Below are 15,228 nucleotides of genomic sequence, written 5' to 3'. Positions count from 1 at the left end.
ATGCTCCCCCAACCCTTTCTCTCATTCCAGGTCTGTGTAGACAGGTCTGACGTAATTCTGATGCTTTTGCCTTGGTACGTGAGAAATTTCTTTGCCCTGGCCGCTTTCAATACTGTATCCTTGCATCTAATATTTGCGAATTGCACTATGACGTGACGTGGCGTAGGTTTGTCGTGGTTGAGCTTGGGAGGGGTCCTCTCTGCTTCTTGGACACGAATGTTTGTTTCCCTTGCTAGATTAGGGAAGTTTTCAACTACAATTTGTTCAAATATCTCTTCTAGACCTCTGTTTTTCTCCACCCCCTCGGGGATGCCGATGATTCTAACATTGGATCGTTTCATTGAGTCAGTAATCTCCCGTAACCTACATTCGTGGGCGTGGATTTTTTTAAGACCATCTTCTATTTTCATTTTTTCCTCTATTAACCCATCCTCCAATTCACTAACCCTTTCCTCTGCTTCTGCGACCCTGGCTGTCAGAGCCTCTAGTTTTGCCTGCATTTGGCCCATAGAATTTTTAATTTCTGTCAGATTCGCTCTCATTTCTGTCCTTAGGGATTCTATATTCTCAGTAACCTTTTCGTTTATACTTTTTTCAATTCTACTCATCATTTTGACCATCGTTACTCTGAATTCCATTTCTGATAATTTGGTTACATCCATATCCATTATTTCTGTGGCAGAGGCCACAGTCTCACTGTCTTTTCTTTGCTGGGGGGGGCTTCTCCTTCTTGTCATTCTGATGAAGAGAGGTTGCGGGGTTGTCCAGAGCCCAAATTATTGACTGGGTCCCAGGCCGTGCCCCTTGTTTTATAGGGATCTTAGGGATGTGGGCTTCTTCTTTAAAGATTTTATTTATTTATTTATTTATGTGGCAGCCAACCAGCGAGAGAGGGAACAGAAGCAGGGGAGTGGGAGAGGAAGAAGCAGGCTCCCAGCGGAGGAGCCCGATGAGGGACTCCTTTCCGGAACGCTGGGATCACGCCCTAAGCCGAAGGCAGGCGCTCAATGACTGCGCCACCCCGGCGCCCGGGTTATGGGCTTCTTGATTTTTCAGCCTGCCTTCTGTGTTCTGGGGGAGGGGCCTGCCGCGCCGATACTCAGGCAGCCCTGTTTGGGTAGAGTCTCCGTGTCCCCTGCGAGGGGGGATGGGGAGGGGCAAGCTGTGAGCCGGTATTTCCAGGCTTTTGTTCTCTGGCGGCTTTCCCTGGCGGTTTGCTGTGCCTCTTCTGAGAGTCAGAGCAGCAGCGGCTGAATTTCAGCCTCTGTCACGGAACAGAGGGATTGCGGACCATTCTCTACTAATGTTCTGGCCACTTTAACTCTGTCTCTGTTGGTGCTGCTCAACCCTGCAGCGTCCCGGGATGTGCGCCCCACACCCGGCGTCCCAGCCCTCACTTCCAGGGCCGGCGCGTCTCTGTCCTTTGTGTTTCTAATGCCGCCAGCCGCCAGCCGCCCCGCGCGCGCTCCCGGATCTCCCGGTCTCAGTCTGGATCCAGTGAGCGCACCGGGATTCCGGTGTTCCACGAGATGCCTGGTGGCGCGCACCCGGCTCACGGTCTCAGTCTGCTGTTTTGCGGGTGCCGACCACGAGCCCGCCCGCTCCCCCGTGCAAGTGGCTGCCGCTTCCCGGCGCCCTAACGCGGCGGCTCCCTCCCCCTTCCGTTTATCTTCCGATATCTGTGCACAGTTTCATGGCTCCCCGCTTCGTACCTCAATACTCAGCGCTGGAGATGTTCATTTGTAGAGATCCAGATGCGTCTTCCTGCGTCTCAGGCTGGTTCCGTGGTTGTTTAGGCTGGTCTGGTACCTATCCAGCTCGACTCGGAGGACCGGCTGAAAACAGTGTCTCCTACTCCTCCGCCATCTTAACTCCCCATGTTTATTTCTGATAGACCAATAGGTTATTTAATTTTTGTGCTATTTGTTTAGATTCATAAGAAACATGTTTTCCTTTACATGTAACCAGATTCCTGGGTAATGCACAACCATACATTACCACACATACATGATTTCATTTGGGTGGAAGACTTCTGCTTGTTGTCACTGATAGACTGTTTCTCTGCTTTTTTATCTTTGATGTTCCTGGTTATCTCTGATGGTGTATATTGCTACCTTGAACTTACTAGATTTAGATTAACCTAACTTTAGTATATTGTGCAGTTAACTGCATAAATGGTAAATTTAAAGACAATCGTTAATATACCTGTTGTACCTTCCATTTACTTTTGGTCTTATTTTTGATGGTGATTTCCACAAATTACATACAAACCACTCTCTTAATGGCAGAACGTAGAAATGCAGGTCCAGGGCAAAATATTCCCCCTACTGCAATCTAGGACAATCTGGGGCATGGTGCCCTGAACTTCAGAGAACTCGCTTCATTAGTTAGAATTCATTTATTCCTTTCAGATTTGATATATCATTTCTAATTCCACTGGATATACTAACAATGTGATATAGCAATTTTATTTTAAAAGGCAATATTAGTAATATGACACATTACATCTTTAAATTAATAAGAAAAAATTTTGATGTAACCTTAAATTTTCTGGGAGTATGTAAGGAAAAAATTTCAAGACTGCTGGTTTGGTTAATGGGGGCCCATTTGTGCCAGGAAGACATAACAAACTGCTTGCCTGAGGGATAAATGCAGTCCACAAAGATCATTTTTTTCCAGCTCCAGGTTGGAATAAATCTAAAATTTATTTTCTTAAAAATACTAACTCAAAAATGCTTTAAAATTCCAGGTTAACATACTTAAGATAACTCTATTGCAAAGAGGACCGGTTTAATAATTTTAGTTTAGTAATGAAAAAACCCCTGTATCTTCTGATTCATCAATGTTAAATATTTAAAAAGCTTATATTTTGTTCTATTTGAGTTTGTTTTTTCTAAACTTAAATAAGTTTACTGAACCAAGAGGCTAACTTTACTCTTATGTAATGTTAACCATTACCAAAAACTAAATTTTATTCATCTTAATTGAATCATTATTGTGATAAGCTTTGTTTCAAGACTAATCACGTTTTGAGGTATGTCAGCTTGAAGATAATTTCCAAGATCTTTAGGAAACTTAAAACTTTGGACGAATATTGACAATCAGAGAGTAGAGTCTGTGGACAGGCTTCTGAGCAGACATCATTTAGACAACTTTCAGACTGTATCAGTGGACTGCATCAGGATATCTAGAAGTCAATTTTAGTTGAGAAGGATCCAGCAGGAAATAGTTAATGACCAAATGAACTGATGAAGGAAAAGTTATTGTGGTTACCTGTTTGGAATATTTTTTATTTTGTTTTTACATTCTATTTTTCTGGATATATAGGGAAGTGGTCCCTTAAGCTATCTAAACAATTTTATATATTCTACTTTCATAAATGAAAGTGAAACATTTAAAAAGAATATCTGATTCTTGTGGTCCCTTTTCCCCCAGAATTGAACAACTTTTACTAAATCTCTGTATTTTTCATGGTAAGTCATTTTGTGGTAATTATTTCATTAAGGAAACTGTCTTCCTTCTTACCAAGTTATAATTGGTTATATTGTGCAGCCAAAGCTCTGCCCTGAGGTGTCTTATTGGAGAATGGTAGCCATCAAATCAGATGTGACAAGCCATTTCAAGAAGCAAATATTGAGGCACTTGTGGGGTTCATGCCTACAAAGTCCTCCCAGGAAAACTGGCCTGGTGTAGGTGGTAAGGAAGTTACGGAAACTTAATAAACTTAGAGTCCTTGAGAAAAGGAGAATTCATCCCAGTTTCTAGATACCATGGTGAAAACTAGCAAAGAGTGTTTTTTAGACTTGGATTCCCGGCCCCAGGAAAACAAATATTAGAGGTCTCTTAAACACGTGGAACCTTCAGACTGTTGTCTCTCATCCAGTTTGCATGTAGCTCTTATCCTGATCTCTTTTCTACTTTCCTCTGCACATGCCACTACCCAAATACCTGAAATTATACAGTAAAGGCATGGTCTCTATAGTATGCATACTTTATTATGCAGGCATCACACTTTTAATTCCTGTGATAATGACTTCTCTTTGTTGACCACGAAAGTAGTTCATGGGTTTCCAGTCAAGACTGACTCTACAGGTTTTCTTTTGCTGGGTCTCACAAAGATCAGACCTTTCTACAGCACTGTTTCCCAATACAGTGTCATTACAGATTGACTAGCAGTACTCTTTTTTTTAAAAAAGATGTTATTTATTTATTTATTTATTTGACAGAGAGAGAGAGAGAGACAGGCAGTGAGAGAGGGAACACAAGCAGGGGGAGTGGGAAAGGAAGAAGCAGGCTCCCAGAGGAGGAGCCTGAGGTGGGGCTCAATCCCAGAATGCCGGGATCACGCCCTGAGCCTAAGGAAGACGTTTAACGACTGAGCCACCCAGGTGCCCCTGACTAGCAGTGCTCTTGACCAAGCCTTTCTCTCCATTCTGCTTTCCAGGCATTTTCCCATAATTTTGACATTGTTTCCCCTTGTCAAGACTTTCTTGTAACCTTGTTTCTTTGCTTCCATCACTTCTCAAGATCTCTGGGACTCTCCTCCATTAACTATCCTTTCTTTTTCCTGAAATTTAAGAGAGCTGATGCACTGAGTAATGAGAGGAAGGTGGAGGCCAAATTATAGTAGGTAAGGAAGGAGTTAATGGTGAGATATTTAAGCCAGTGATATAAGACTTTTGAGAATTTTTACCACTAATATTACAGTGCTTTAAAAGATAACAGGTTTATGGGGTGCCTGGATGGTGCAGTCGGTGAAGCATCCAACTCTTGATCTCAGCTCAGGTCTTGATCTCAGGGTGGTAAGTCCAAACCCCATGTTGGGTTCCACGCTTGGTATGAAACTTACTTAAAACAAACAAGCAAATAAATATATAAATAAATAAATAAACCAGATTTATGAGGTTTTTTTTTTTTTAAGATTTTTTTTGTTTGAGAAAGAGAGAGAGAGAGAGAGAGAATGGGCGGGGGTAGGGGCAGTTGCACAGAGGTAAAAGCAGACTCCCTGCATGGAGCTCAACTAGGGTCTCCATCCCAGGACCCAGAGATCATGACCTGAGCCAAAGGCAGACATTCAACTGACTGGCCCATCCAGGCACCCCCATGTTTATGAGTTTTTAAGATAAGTGGAAACAGAAGTATAGGTCAGGCTCAGAAATCAATGGAAAAGGAACGCTATGAATTTTTAAGGATGAAGGCAGAAATATAGTAAGCCCAGATCACTGAGGGAAAGAGTGGCTTTGAATTAAGAGGAAAGAAAGGATGAAATTCATAGAAGATTTGAGGTAGTGAGGAGATAATGACATTTGAATTTAAAGAAGAAAGCGTAAGAGGGTAGGAGGTGGTATTCATCTCAGGTATTTAAGAGGCCAGGTTATTCACTCAAAGTCTGTGATATACTATATAGATTTGTTCATGAACTATAGAATTTACAAATCATAATTCTAAGAACTAAAAATGTCACCTATTCCCATAATATCAGTCATCCTCATTCAAGCCCTTTCTAGCTTTACCCCTATTAGTATACCTTGAAATTCATTTCTTTCTTCATAAAACAAATGGATTATAGTTGTTGGTGCTGGCTTGCATTTACATTTCTCTTTAAAACTTCTATTTAGTTTATCCACATCCAATATTTGTAAAGGCTATTTTGTTACCATCCATGTATTCTGTGGAAGGGGGGACACTGCTCTAAGTACTGTCTTCATCCTGAAAACCTTCCACTGAAAGCTTTCCTTTCACTATCATCTTTTTGATCTTAAGTGCACTTTCCAAGCATTCATAAGACTGACTCACGTCATTTTCCATTTTTAAAAGAATTACTTGAATTAGATTTTATAATATATTTCCCAATCATTTAGAATTTCTGCTTCTTCTAGATCTGTGTCCTTCAACCTGGCTATATATTGTGGAATTGAAATATGAAATACATCAATTAATCAATAGACTTAGGAGTGTCTTTAACCCTGAGAGTACAATAGAAAGAGGCATTTTATGAACAGTGTTGATGCCTATTCTTAAGAATTTGGCTAAATGATACACTGATTTTTGTGCCCTCAATTCTCATGCTCTTCAGAGACTTTTGCTTTCCATTACTCTATATCCCTACTTAAGAATTTTTCTTTATCTTCATTTATGTCTGCATTCTGTAATCATTTAATGAATGTAGACTATGCAGAAGATACTCTGATAGGCTTTGGAGAAACAAATTTTTAAAAAGGGTTGGGACAATGATGGAGATTCTTCTTTTGTGGGAAAGATAGATCTATAAGTAATATTCACAAACACGGGCACATTTTACATTGAAACATATGAAATTGCCACTTTTGTGTGTCAAAATTATTCAAATATTAGCAGTTTCATGTCATTTAATCTAATACTATAACATGTTCTTACAACATGGCCGTAAGTATTGTGAAAAATGGCAGATGTTGGGTGTTAGGTTGTGAAGAGACTGGAAAAGGAAATACTAATACTGGATGAGGAGAAAAGAATATTCCATACAAAGGGAAAACCTTTTAGACTTGAAAGGTATCAAGTAACATGACATATTCTAGGAAGTTTAAGAAACCTGTTGTTGAGAGATCTTAAGTAGCCAGACTACCTGGGTTCAAATTCCACTCCACCACTGACTTGCTGTGAGACCATAGACTATTAACTCCTCTGTGCCTCGGTTATTTCACCTGGACCAACTTCCTCTGCTTGTTGAAGAATTAAATGAGTTGAATGGATAAGGCTCTCAGAACAGTGTCCATCAAAAGGTAAACATTATGTCAGTGCCAGCTCTTATTGCTGAAGGATAAAGATTGAAGAGTCCTGAACTTTTAAAAAAAAATATTTTATTTATGTATTTGACAGAGAGAGAGAGCTCAAGCAGGGGGAACAGAAGAGGGAGAAGCAAGCCCCCTCACCTGAGCAGGGAGCCTGATGTGGGGGCTTGATCCCAACACCCTGGAATCATGACCTGAGCAGACATTTAACCGACTGAACCACCCAGGTGCCCCTGAAGAGTCCTGAACTCCTAGACTTGCGTTTCTGAATAAGATGTGTCCCTCCCCTTTCTAGACCGTCCTCTCAGGAAGGGTCTAATGGCATCATCTCCTGACTCAACCTGCCACAACTTTGCTCCATCGATTTTCTCTCTTTCCAGTGCCTTCAGTTCCTCCCTAAGTGTATCAAAACTCTCTTCTTCATGGAGGAGACCTCATACTGAATTCAGCCGGAGGTGAGCCAACACAATGTTCCACAATTTTCAAATCTCAGTGCTTTGCAGTGGCCACAGGCCCACCCACAGTGCAGAATTGCAAGCCCCCTGGAGCCATGTGTGTGACTCACTCTGTAGCCACAACATTTTACTTACCACACTGGCTTCAGATCATGTTGGGAATTTTTCAACATTGAAATTGGCCTTACATCATCATACAGCTTCAGTTTTTTAAAGTCTTTCTATTTTAGATTTTAAAATTACAAAAGATCACGCAAACTTATTTTAATGAGAAAAATGACATAGAGCTTTATCAGTAAAAAATTAATGATCTCTTACTTTCCAACCCATCTCCTATCTTATCCCCTGTATTAATGAAGGTTAACAGTTCCATCTATGTATGTATATGTATATCCTACTATTCCTTTCAGCCTCTTCTCTTGGCCCAGACAAATGGCCTTTCCCAGGATATTCCTTTTTTTGAAAGACAGGGCTCGATCTCACAACCCTGAGGTCATGACCTGGGCCAAAATCAAAGTCTGATGCTGAACTGACTGAGCCACCCAGGTCCTCCCCCACCCCCGAATATTCTTATTTGGGTATATAGCACATATAAATTTTTAAATTTTGTTTTGTTTAAAATGGAACCATTTTTTACCTACCTATTACACTCAAAAAAAATTTTTTTTCACTTACAGCATACTTTAAAATCTCTTCAGGTCAATGGATACAGACGTATTTTTTACATCTTCAAGGCATGGGTATAACATAATTTATTCAGTATTTCCCAGTCGGTAGACAGTCTGGTGCTACTATGCTATAAAAAGCAACAACAACACAGCTTTGTATATATACTTTTTTATGTAAGGGTATTGCTTTATTTATTTCTGGAGATGAGATTAAAAAAAAACAATGGGGCTTTTGAGTCAAAGGTTGTATGTTTTTGTACAGCAATAGTTATTGACAGATTACTTTCCAAAACAATTTTAGCAAATTACCCTCTTGTTTTTCTGAAACACTGTCAGCAGGGAATGTTTTCACTCTTTTAATTTTTGCCAATCTGATGAGTTAAAGATAGCATCTTGCTAATGGTTTTATTTTGTGTTTTCCTTAGTACTAGAGACATTGAAGATCGTTTTATATGCTTGTTAATGTTTGAATTTCATCTTTTGTGAGTCATCTATTTATGTTTTTTGCTTCTCACTTCCTTCAACTATTTGTTTTATTAATTGAGAGTTCTTTGTATATTGGAAATATTAAACATATAAATAATTTTAAAAGACAATAGTGTCAAAAAATTCACAATGAATACAATAGTTAAAGTATTAGTAGCACCGGGCAATGACTATTGTTGAATGTGATAATGCAATAAAATATGTCTATTTGTTTCTTCGATGGCTTCTGGATGTGCCGTCTTATTTAAGAAGGTCTACCTTTCTCCACATTACCAAATCTATGGTTGTACAAATATTCTCCAAGATTATCTCCACTAATTTGATGGTTTCATTTTAATATCAGACCATAATTTAGATTTTTAGAAATGTTTAAGGTGGAATTTGAGCTTTGTTGCTTCCAACGTGTTAGAAAAATTATTGGCACTTGATTTTTCAAAGATTCCATATTTGCAGATTACACTCCTAAAGAGAGAGATCTGTCAAAACTGAGTTAAAGTCAGTAGCAGAAATTTGAGAACTGAGTTTTCTTTAATTCAATATATTTTTATTTCTGTAGTTCCTAAATTTGGGGATCCTTTACTTCACTCTTTGTGTCTAAACTTATTTCAAAAAAATTTTCTGTTATTTTGACTCGTATATGGGATCTGAAGTGAGACAAAGCAAATCTCACTTGTGACAGGTATTTATTTGACTTTAGTAATTCTTAGTTTCCTCATTTTTACAATTACCTTAATGAAATCTGTAACACGGGGTTATTATAAGAATTAAATACAATAATGCATTTAAAGAAAAAATGATAAACTTTTAATAAATGTAGCTATGTAGCTATTATTAAAATCTATTAAAAGATGTTTTTCTTATTATCTTAGCTATACCTGTATGCCTGATTTAGGACCAAACAAAAGGAATTATTACAAGGATGACATATAATGAACTGAAGACTATTATTGTGCTTTAATATTAAAATGTCGCCTAATTTGTCTTTTGTCTTTGAAAATTTATTCCGAAAATAACACCATTGATTATATTTATTCATTTTATTTTAGTTCTGAAAGTTGCGGATTTTATACTACGGTTGACTGACTCCTTTGATGCTGAACATCATACCTAATTCTCATTTTGAACATGTCTTTATGACAGATGGGAGATACAACCATTACATGCTTTTAAGAAATATTTTCTTGATGATCATTCCCTCTTAAATTTCTGAGTAGTCTCTATAGCAGTCATCTGTAGATATTCTCAAACTTCCATAGAATTAGATTTTTCTAAATCCTGCAATGTCATTTGACTAGCGGCAAGAAGAACCTGGTTATGCTTTGATTTTTCTGCCTGAAAGTAACACATACCACCATATTCCTGTTTATTCTCCATCCCAATCACTTTAGCTAATGGATTTTTATTTCTTGTGGCTCTGCTGTTTCCTTCGTAGTTTGATCAAGTGGTCACATTCATTTTAACTACTGATTTTTCTTCCCAGAAGTGAAGCAACAGCTTAAAATTGGTATAGCAGATTAGAGTATATATCTTTTTAGAAGAAGCTTTTTGAAATCTTTAAGCAGGAAAAAATGTATGTCCCCCAAGTCTTGCATAAAAAGAATATAGTACGCAGATGGAATCTCACATGTATTCTAGATTGATTTTGTTTACTGGCAAAGAAAAAATTGAATGTGTCTTATTTCTGTTTCAATCAAGACTTTCCTAGGTGCAAATAAAAAAAAAATAGAATTCAAACTGGCTTGAGGTAAGGGGTAATTTATTGCTTCTCCTAATTGACAAATTCAGAGTTACAGCAAGCTCGTGAATTGCTGGATTCAGCACCAAATGATCTGTCTTTCTGTCTCTTGGCTCCATGTAATTCTGTGATCGTTTTCTTTTCATGGAGGTTCTGCTGGGGTGGCGATCACAACGACCACCATGTTTATAGTCCACCAGTTTAGGTGCCAACACAAAAAGAAACATTTCTTTCTCAAGAATTAAAAGATCGAGGGCTGACTTTACTGACTAATTGGCCAGCTTGGATCAGGTAACAATTCTTTCCTTTATTTATTTTTTTAAATTATGTTCAATTAGCCAACATACAGTAATTACTTCTGTGATTCTATGTGGCCAGGTTCCAATCCTCTGTGAAGTCTACAGGCAGGTTCCACTCCACCTCAAACACGTGGCCTGAGAGCACAGGGAAAGAGCTCTCCACGGACGTCCAAGGTGTCCTCACGATTTGTTCCGTATCTTTACCAACAGGCAGTGGGGCTAGTCCTTTTCATTTTAGCCGTTCTACTGGGTGTGAAATGCTATCTCATTCATGGCTTTATTTCGCACCCTTTTGTGTGTTTGTCAAGCAGTACGACATCTCTTGTGCTAAAGGGTCCAAATTTTTGACTCTTGAAAATAAATTAGAATGTTCATCATTTTACTATTGATCTGTAGGCTTCTTTACATATTATGGGTACAAATCCCTTGTCACGTGTGTTATAAATATTTTCCCCCAGCCTGTGGCTTGTTTATTTATTTTATTAATGGTGTCTTTTGAGAAGCATATATTTTAAATTTTTTGGAATTTAATTAATTTTCAAGTTTTTGGTTAGCGCAATTTGTGAATTGTCCAAGAAATGTTCCTGATTTCAAGTTCTTAAGGATAGTCTGTTTGCTTCTAGAAGATTTGTGCTTCTTGGTTAAATGCTTATAGGTATATGGTCTATATCAAAATTACTTTTGTGTTTGGTGTGAGATAGGAGACAACTTTTTTTTTTCTGCTTTGTTTTCTCCATGCAGATGTTTAACTGTAATATAGCAACCTTTGTTAAAAAGGCTTTCCTTTGTTCACTGAATGGGCTTGGCACTTTAGTTGCCAATCAATTGGCTGTATATGTGTGGGTCTATTTCTAGACTGTTCTGTTCGAGTGATCCCTTGTCTATTCATATGCCTGTACTACACTTCAGTCTTAAAATCAGGTAATGTAAGGACTCTGTGTTGTTCTCTTTTTTTCAAGACTGTTTCAGCATTTTAGATCCTTCAGGATTTTATAACATTTTTAAAAATGAACTTATCTGTTTCATTCAAAAATACTTGATGAAGTTTTAATAGGAATTATATTGAATCTATAAAATAACCTAGAGAGAAATACTTTTCATAACAATCCATGAACTATTACAACTTTCAACTTACTGAGATCTTTTTAAGTTTCTCTCAAATGGGTCTTCTAGCATTTTTGTGTAGAGATCTTTTTATACGTTATATCAGATCAAGGATTTCCACCTTGGCATTATTGAAATTTTAGACCAGAGAAATCTTTGTTGTGGGGTGCTCTCCATGCACTGTAGAACGTTTAACAGCTTCCTGGACTCTATCCACTAGATGCCAGAAGTACCTTCGGTTGTGAAAACTGAAAATGTTTCCAAACATTTGCCAAATGTCCCCATAGGGACAAGACCTGTTCCAGTTGCAAACTATATGCTAGATTTAGTCTTAGGCATTTGATGTTTTTTGGATGCTATTGTAATTTATATAGATCTTTAAAATTTTTATTTGCAATTATTTATTGTACTATGTTTACCTTGTATTATGTATTGTTACTGTATTTACCTTGCTAAATTTACTAACAAGTTCTGATAAGATTTTTTTTTTTTTTTTTTTTTTTTTTGGTAGGGGTGCCTGGGTGGCTTAGTCAGTTGAGCGTCTGCCTTTGGCTTTGGTCCTGATCTCAGGGTCCTGGGATCAAGCCCCGCTTCGGGCTCCCTGCTCAGCTGAGAGTCTGCTTCTCCCTCTTCCTCTGCCTCTCCCTCCATTTGTGCTCTCTCTCTCTCAAAAAAATAAATAAAATCTTAAAAAAAGATATTTTTGGTAGATTCCAAAGGGTTTTCTATGTACACAATCATATTATTTTAGGACAAATGGGGTTTTCCTTCTTTTTCTAATATTTATATATTTTATTTGTTTTTCTAATCTGATTGCACAGGCTATAAACTTCAATATAGTGTTGAATAAAAGTGATGAGAATGGGCAGCTAAGCATTTGTTCTGAATTATACCAGGCAAAGAAAGATCTAATGTTTTACCATTGCGTATGATGTTAGCAGCAGGTTTTTTTGCAGATGGCCTTTATCATATTAAAGATGTTCTTTTCATTTTAACATACTAAGACTTTTTGGTTTTTTTTTTAGTAACCTCTACACCTAATGTGGGGCTCAAACTCACAACCCCAAGATCAAGAGTTCCATGCTCTAACAACTGAGACAGCCAGCTGCCCCTAAAGACATTCTTTCCAATTTCCAGTTCAATGACAGTTTTTTTAATGAACGGATGTGTAATTTTATCAAAATTCTTCTCCTGAGTCTATAGAGATTATCATTTTAAAATCTTTTGTTGTGTTAATATGGATAGTTATATAGACTGATTTTCTAAGGCTAAACCAATCTTGTATTTTTGAGATAAACCCAACTTGGTGATGATGTCTTACACTTTTTCCATATTGCTGGATCCAATTTGCAAATACTTTTGAAGTTTTGCATCTATCTTCATTAGGGATATTATACTCTAATTTTTTAATAACATATGTGTCAGATTTTCATCATTATGTTTACATTGGCCTTACAAAACAAGTGGGGAAATATTTCCTCAACCACTGTTTACTGAAATGGTTTTTATAAGACTGATATTATTTATTCTCTCTGATAGTCATCGGTGAGGTTGTCTGGGCCTGAATTTTTTTGTAGGAAGGTTTTTAATTATGAATTCTATATCTTTAAATGGCAAAGGACTATTTTCTTATAATTGACATAGGACTATTTTCTAGGTTTTCCACTTTTTCTTGTGTTAATTGTGTTATTTTTTTGAAGGATTTGTCCATTTCATCAGACTTTTCAAATTTATTGACATTAAACTGTTCCCTTTCTATAATATATCCTTATCATCCTTTTAATGACTTTCAGATCCATAATTAGATCTCTTCTTTCATTTTTTTATATTTGTATGATCTCTTTTTTATTAATCAATCTTGCTAAAAGTATATAAATTTTATTAATATTTTTAAAGAACTAACTTTTAATTTGATTTTCCTATACTTTGTATTTTCCATTGCTCTCTTGCTCATCTTCTTTATTTTTTCTTATGTTTTATTTTTAACTTGCTCTTACTTTGTAGCTTCTTAAGGTGAAAGCTTAAATCATTGATTTTTTAGGTCATTTGCATTTTAAATGCAATGTTTTATAATCTTTTTAAAGTAAGTAAACTACATTATAGGAAATTTTGATAGCTTGTAATTTTAAATTTCCAAATTTTTGGTTTTTCAAATATGTCCTATTATTTATTTTAAACTTTTACATATTAATAAAAAATATGTTTGGTTTTAATTCTTTACTCTTATGATATTTGAGATACTTTTAATAACCTACCATGTGATCTAACCAGCAGAACGTTGGATGTGCCCTTGGGAAGAATGTATTTTCTATCATCAGTGGGTGTAGCATTCTATAAATGTCAATTAGTTCAAATCTGTTGATAGTGTTATTCATATCTTCTATATCTTCATTGCCACAGTAGTCCACTTCCAGTTGATGACAGCATGTCATACAGAATCATTTTTAAACCATATTCCAATTATTTCCTCTCCAACAAAAATTTGTCATAGAAACTTCTCTGTGAAGGCTTACATGTGGGTTGAGGGAGGAGCAGGACCAGCAGAAGAGTGAGCATATTGTTTACGTAACTTCCTGGGGATGTACTGTATGGTGACTAATATAACAAAATAAAAATTATTAAAAAATAATAAAAATAAATAAATAAGCTGATCTCATAAAGCTCAGTTCATAATAAGTTTCTCAGTTCCTAATTTCTCTCAGTGTCCAGTGATCAGATGTTCAAACCAAGAATTGTGTCTCAAAAGGAGGACTGCTTTCCAAAATATGGCTTGTATTTGCTCCAGAAATCTGAGGTTTTGTTGTGATTTTCCTATCAAAGCAGCCACAGTCTTCATAGAGCATTTAAACTTCATTGTGGCTGCTTGATTGTGGAGATAAAAATGGAAAAACTCCTTAAACTTCAGTCTCTATTTCCAGGAGAGTCTCTTCTCTTCTAGGTTTCGCCAAAAGCTGACACATCTTTAGATTATCCAGAAATGTGATAAACATTGCATCCAAATACTGTAGTCTTTCCATAAAGATTACAAGGTGCAGAAACATGGACCTCATCTGAAGTGAAATCATGATATGTGGAAGACCATTTTACCACCCCCTGCCTCAGGCACTTCAATGAAGTGACAGACCCCTGTATTTTCCAGGGATTTATGTTTCATCCTCTATCTCACCAAAGCATCTGGAATTTTTACATCTCTTCCTTTTCCAATTCAATTAGTATGATGTCAGCATTTAGTAAGATGTCCTGTGGACTGGTGAGATGATGCAAGTTCCTGTTTATTAAATGACAGTGATGAGTCAGAGTTGACAAAGTTCTGATGTAAAATTCTACAAGGTCCTGCTGTTCCTTCCAGGTAAGAGCAAATTGCTTCTAGCGTTCTCTCTTTCTTAGTTAAGAGAAAAAAATCATTTGTGAAGGTGTGATGGCCTCAGATGATATGCGCCAGTAAAGATAGCAACAGCAATTAGAGTATGACCTTTTTTCCAAAGATTTTATTTATTTATTTTAAAGAGAGATAAAGAGCATGAGTCGGGGTAGGGGCAGAGAGAGAGGGAGAGAGAATCCCAAATGGATTCCAGGGCCCGAAGGTAGGGAGGCCTGGGAACAAGGACAAATTAGAAATAGTCACCCAGACCTTCATACTAGTCTCGTGTCTCTATTCATCATTCAATCATTGTTCCATAATGGGTTAGCTTAATATCCTTTTGTGATAAA

The sequence above is a fragment of the Ursus arctos genome, unplaced genomic scaffold (assembly GCF_023065955.2).
Source record: "Ursus arctos isolate Adak ecotype North America unplaced genomic scaffold, UrsArc2.0 scaffold_11, whole genome shotgun sequence".
NCBI lineage: Eukaryota > Metazoa > Chordata > Mammalia > Carnivora > Ursidae > Ursus > Ursus arctos.
This window is presented reverse-complemented; position numbering follows the sequence as displayed.